Source organism: Narcine bancroftii, chromosome 7, assembly GCF_036971445.1.
Source record: "Narcine bancroftii isolate sNarBan1 chromosome 7, sNarBan1.hap1, whole genome shotgun sequence".
NCBI lineage: Eukaryota > Metazoa > Chordata > Chondrichthyes > Torpediniformes > Narcinidae > Narcine > Narcine bancroftii.
In genome coordinates this window covers 149,582,538-149,588,777 of record NC_091475.1, presented here as the reverse complement: position 1 = coordinate 149,588,777, position 6,240 = coordinate 149,582,538, and the positions used below count along the sequence as shown (strand labels likewise).

The following is a 6,240-nucleotide window of genomic DNA, read 5'->3' as shown; positions in this document are numbered from 1 at the left end:
GTGGGGGAGGGGGTGGGATTTACAACATGTATAGTTTTATCAAACAGGATGCCACAAGGTTGACATCACTTGCAGAAAAGTGATCTGCTGGTATGAAGCCTGTGAACATCGACATTCAAACCAGAGGGGTGAATCTTCCTTTGACAGGGCCATTGCACAGTCCAAGTCACCCATTGTCTTCCAAGCAGGTCCTTTTCACTGCATTTCACAGCATTTACTCCTATTCACTGCTCCTGCATTGTCCTTGTCCATAGACTTGGCCCGCTAATTCTCTCATCAACTGCAACATCTGTCAATACCTCTACCTGCCTCTCCGCTAACCTCCCCCAACACCTGATCTCAGATCCAAACTCCTCTCTGACAGATAAAGCACAAAAAAGCAGACATAATAGAAATACAGGCAAGAGAGACCAGATAGAACAAAGGATAACGTGAGCAACAAAATTTAGTTTACGCAATTAGATGCAAACAGTACCACAGCTTATATGTAGATGAGTCGAGCAACAGCATAAGAGCTCGTCTCACAGGTCACCTTAGTAACATTGTAGAGGGAGATAAGTGTAGACCTGTTAGCAGACACTTGGATAAAATAAACAACAGGACAAAATGACAACTCAGCATGCTTAGCAGACTTAAAAATTCAGAATCATGAAGCCTTGCAGTACAGAAGAGGTTTATTTGACGTGTTGTCCTTTGCTGGCAACATGCAACCATTTGCATCACCTTTACAGTGCCTTCCATAATATTTGGGAAGAAGATTTTTTTTCCTTTATTTGCCCCTGTGCTCCACAGTTGTAAATTTGTAATCAAACAATTCACATGCAATTAAAGTGCACATTCTAAATTTTATTCAAGGTTATTTGTGTAGATTTTGGTTTGACCATGTAGAAATTACAGGACTTTTTATCCCAATCCTAGGGCACCATAATGTTTGGGACATAGCAATGGCATATATATTAAAGTAGTCATGTTTAGCACTTTTTTGCTTATCCCTTGCATGTGTAATGACTGCTTGAAGCCTATGATTCATAGACATCACCAGGTCCTAAGTATCTTCTCTGGTGATGCTCTGCCAGGCCTCTGCTGCAGCCATCTTCAGCTCCTGCTTGTTTTGAGGGCTTTCCCTTTAAGTTTTCTCTTCAGCATATGGGAGACATGCTCAATTAGATTTAGATCCGATAACTGACTTGGCTATTCAAGAATTTTCCAGTTTGTTGCTTTAGCAGCATATTTGAGATCATTGTCTTGCTGTAGGATGAAGTTTCATCCAATGAGTTTGAAGGCATTTCCTCAAACCTGACCAGATAAAATGTTTCTATACACCTCAGAATTCATTTTGCTACTGCCGTCAACAGTTACATCATCAGTGAAAATAAGTGCGCCAGTACCTGTGGCAGCCATAACATCCTCACCAACATGTTTCACAGAAGAGGTTGTATGCTTTGGACCTTGGGGAGTTCCTTTATGCCTCCACATGTTGCTCTTGCCATCACTCTGATACAGGTTAAAACCCCTATCATCCAGAATTCAAGCAACCAGCAATTTAAAGCAACCCAACAAAATAGTTTGAGGAAAATAAATAAATAAATGGAATTTTAAAATTTTAAGAATAAATAAAACATTAAATAAAAATTTAAAATTATAAAAATAAATGTTATCTGAAGTAACGCATAAACCTTCAGTGAAGAAGGGAACAAATATTCAGTCGACGGAGTGCTTTGCTCATGCTTTTTTCATTGCAGCTGATTGAATAAAGTTCTGTTTGAATAAAATGGCATCGCCCAGGATGAAGAGCTGGTCAATGCTGCTCGCCATTGGGGTGACTCTCTTCAAATGTCTCCTTATCCCTGCTTGGTAAGAGTCTTTGTCTTCATTCGTATATTTTAAGTATATTAGTAAGGCTTTAATTGTAAACTTGCAGGGTTAATTATCAATAATGTTATTGTTCATCTTTCAGGCAGCTCTGTGGAGGGGAAGCAAACTGCAGATTCAGCAACAGTTAAATGTTTTAAAAAAATATAACTGAAAATAAAGTAAATTGCTTTAAGGTTTACATATTGATGCAAGTAAAATTTGTTCAGTGTAAGTACATTATAGTATTTTTGTCATTTAAACTATTTATTATTAATGCAGGTGTTTAGTTATGCATTTTAAGAGTGAGGCACAACCAATCAGAAAACTCCTTTATCCGGCAGCTACCAATCCTGTAGTGCTGGATACTCAGTTTACTTTACACATATAAAAGGTGCTGTTAAGATCTTTCAATAAGAAAGCCCTTGAAAATCAATGAAGGACACAGGAAGCTAATATCAGTGCTTAGATTTGCTGATGTGGTGGAAGAAGATACATTGATCTCTCTCTCTCTCTCTCCCTCTCCCTCTCCCTCTCCCTCTCCCTCTCCCTCTCCCTCCCTCCACACCCCCCCCCCCCCCCCCCCCCCCGCCACTCCCATCCATCTCCTTTGGTCACTAGTGATTGACATGAACTGGCTGTTGGAAAAAGCTAGCAGTTCCTTTGAATATTTAGAAGTCCCAAACTTCCTCGCCAATTCTGCCAGTCATTACCTTGAGTCACGTATGAACTTGTTGCACATTTCCTCAGTCATGCCAGAAAATCAGTTTTTGAACTTGCACCAGTTATGGGAATTCGCATGTGTGTGTGACATTATATGGAAAGTTACATTGTATGGGAAAGTTCAGTTTGGTGAAATCGGACATTTTGGCACCTGTAGTTTGGCACTAGATCTTATGGCACTCGCATTTTGGCGATGGACATTTTGGCGCTGGATATTTTGAAGAAAAAAAAGACTTTTATAGCCATTCATATATTCTGAAACCCACAGTTTGATGCTGGATATTTTGGCCCAGCTTCGCGCCCAACTCACTGTTTGCTGGCCAAGGTCCCACCACACTGCTTGGTGTTGCCGTACTGCTTGGCTTTGCAGCACTTCCTGAACTCCCAGCATTGAACCCCCAGCATTTCAAAAACTCCCTCACCTCAGGAAACCGCTCCCTAGGCAAAAAATGGCTTTTTGTAGTTTATATTTAAATTATTAAAATCAGTCAGGGAACAATCAAAAACAAGGGCCTGGGCCCTTATAGAGTTTTATTACAAGGGAAATATACTGAACTAATCAGAAAAAAATGAAGAAGAATTAGAGGATTCATACATAAAATTACAATGAGTATTTATTATTGTAAAGACCTAAGTTTTCTACAAAGTCTTTCAGTTCTAAAAGGTGAGTGTGTACTTGCATATTTATGTGAGTGTGTCTGTGTGTTTATTTGTGTATGCTTACATGCTGGTATTAATGATTTAGGCTCTGGAATTAAGCTATACAGTGCTTAACCATCAGAAAAAGTTCTCTCCACTATTTACAAGAGTTAGTGATCTCAAATTAATAAATTAATGGCCAACAAATGTATTTTTTTTATAAATTATAAATTGAGTATGGTTTTGGAGATGATTCATGATTGCAACATTAAAGCAGGTCTTGTGCAACTTTGGCACATTGCATTGCACAGTTCCTTGTCATCGCATGTATGCCTGATAATTGCAGAATAGGAGTTGCAATTTCATTCTTGCTGCAATGTTCACATAGTATCTTCCAGCTCATATCCCTTGAAATTTTCCTGGGTATTGTAAGGTAAAACATCATGAGATGGGAATGTGTAAGGAGTTACCCTGTACAGGGCTGTAACAAGATGTGAATGCATCCTTGTACTTACAAGATAAGAGAGACATTGATGGATTGAGAGGCAGGAAGCTAGCAGGGAAAGGATAGCAACAGTTTTAGTCATTGGACAAGTAATGATATGATGATGTTCTAAGCATGTATCCAAGGGTATAAAAAATCACCATTTTGCTGATAACGGCAGAATGCATTCTCCGACTAACATTGTTAGTCGCAAGTGTTACAATCCGGTAATAAAGAACAAAGAACCCTGATTTCGACTCAGTCTGGTGTTTGTCTCACTCATTCATGAACAAAGCAGACCTAACAGTATCCAGCACACATGAAAGAGGCAGGAAGCAGGTCCACTCTTGTGATATTTAAAGGGATTTTTAATCAGCAACTGGTTTGTTAGGGGTTAAGAAAAGGTTGTGGTGTTCAAACAAACTCAACTCTGGAGCTGTAAGAAAGTTGAATTTTGTGACTGAGTCAAAGGCTGTTTTAAAAAAAACTCTGTGTGGCAATAGCAGAGGGCCTACCATGCCTCCAGTTTCAATGAGTGTGCAAAGTTGGGTGGAAAGAAAAAGGTTGAAAACTACTGTTTTAATCATACCTAATTGTCTTGTTATGTGCAGGTTTCATAACTCCAAAAAAAATGGGGCAATGACAATTTTTCTCAAGCAAAATATTTCAGTAACAATTGGGACTAGAGCAGCGATTCTCAACCTTCCTTTCTCACTCACATACCACCTTAAGCAATCCCTTACTAATCACAGAGCACTGATGGGATAGGGGTAAAACACAGGGTTCTGTTGACACTGTGATTAAGTGAAAAAAAAACACGAATGCTGGAGAAACTCAGCAGGTCAAACAATGCCTTTATACAGCAAAGGTAAAGATACATCACCAACATTTTGGGATTGAGCCCTTCACCTTTTTCCTTCTTTTCATCCTTCCCTCTCATGTGTTTTCCCATTTCTTTTCTCATTTCCTTGAAGATTTTAAAGTTAATCTCATCTACTTTAAGTGACCTGAAGACATTAAATTCTTTGAGTTTCTTCATAACAGTCCTCGTTTCCCATGATTCATTTCTGAAGACTTCAGCTGAACGGCTTCAATGCCTTCGGTTTTCATAAGAAATCTTCAACCAGTCCCATAGGTTAAGTGCTCAGCTCTGAGCACTTAATTTCATTCTGAGCCCTTTTAATTTCAAGCTGTTGAAGTAATGTTTTCAAGTCTATCTTATTCTCATTGGACAGACAGAACACATCCTCACCCTCACACACAAAGCTAGTGTCAGACAGTTGATTGAGTTCATCCATGCACAAAATGATTTTTTCTTAATTTCTAAAAATTCATCCCTTCTGCATTCCTTTTCTTCATTAAGTGAAGCAATGTGCTGACGAAATTCATCTAGCTGTTCCACACTGGGGACTGTATCATAATCAGTGGAGAAGCCTGTTATACACAATATATCACAAAGCTCACAAAGATGTCATCATCTTTTTCTTCTCCTTCAAAAGAACATTCAAATGTATCTGCAAATCTTTTTCCATCTGCAGTATTGTGCAATCTTCTTCTGGAAGACATGCATCCAAACCTTGTTCCTGACACACTCAATGGAGCTCTTTCTGGCACACATCAATGCTCTTTTTCAGCCACTGCCTTAAATTTCCTTCCTCTATGGTCATCATATCCAAAAAGCCCTTAAAGTACCCTTTTTTTAAAAACAACAACTCTTCTTTGCAGCCTTTGATCCTCTGGAATTCCAATCTCTTCCCAGATATTTAGAAGGTGGGAAAGTGCTGGATTGATACAGTTGACTGACTCACTGGCTAGTAGATCACTTTTCCACACCATCCACCGGGATGGTAGCGTCCAGCCTTGGCTGTCCAGTCCTGGGTGTCTGGCTGTTGGCTCCAGCTGTCTGGCCTCCCCCTGGGCATCTGGCCCCCAGCTATTTGGCCCCTTTATGAGCATCCTGCCTTGCCTGTCCCAGCAGTCCCATCTGCCCGGTAACACTGTGGGCATCCTGTCCCTGACTGTTCCACCACTCTCTAGGGGTCTGGCCCATGGCTGTCTCATCTCCAGTCCTCAAAAAACTCTATAAGATTTGTTAACAAAACCTACCACACACAAAGCCATGCTGACTATCCTTAATCAGCCCTTGACTGTCCAAATACTTGTAAATCCGATCTCTCAGAACACCTTCCAATAATTTACCCACTACTGATGTCAGGCTCACCAGCCTGTAATTCCCTAGTTTACTTTTGGAGCCTTTTTTAAACAATGGAACAACATAATCAATCCTCCAATCCTCTGGCACCTCACACACGGCTAAGGACATTTTAAATATTTCAGCAAAGGCCCCTGCAATTTTGACACTAGTTTCCCTCAAGGTCTGAGGGAATATCATGTCAGGCCCAAGAGATTTATCTATCTTTATTTGCTGTAAGGCAGCAAGTACCTCCTCGTCTTTAATTTTTATGTTCCATGAGCTTGTTTCCCTTCCTTCCTTATACACTATGCCAGTTTCCTGAGTAAATACTGATGCAAAAACTCTTTAT

At 39.9% G+C, this 6,240-nt stretch overlaps 1 pseudogene; it reads right to left on the bottom strand.

Moving 5' to 3' along the window:
* Positions 1–1,798: 1,798 nt before the first annotated feature.
* LOC138740045 (protein regulator of cytokinesis 1 pseudogene) lies at positions 1,799–5,653 on the bottom strand (annotated as a pseudogene).
* Positions 5,654–6,240: the final 587 nt, after the last annotated feature.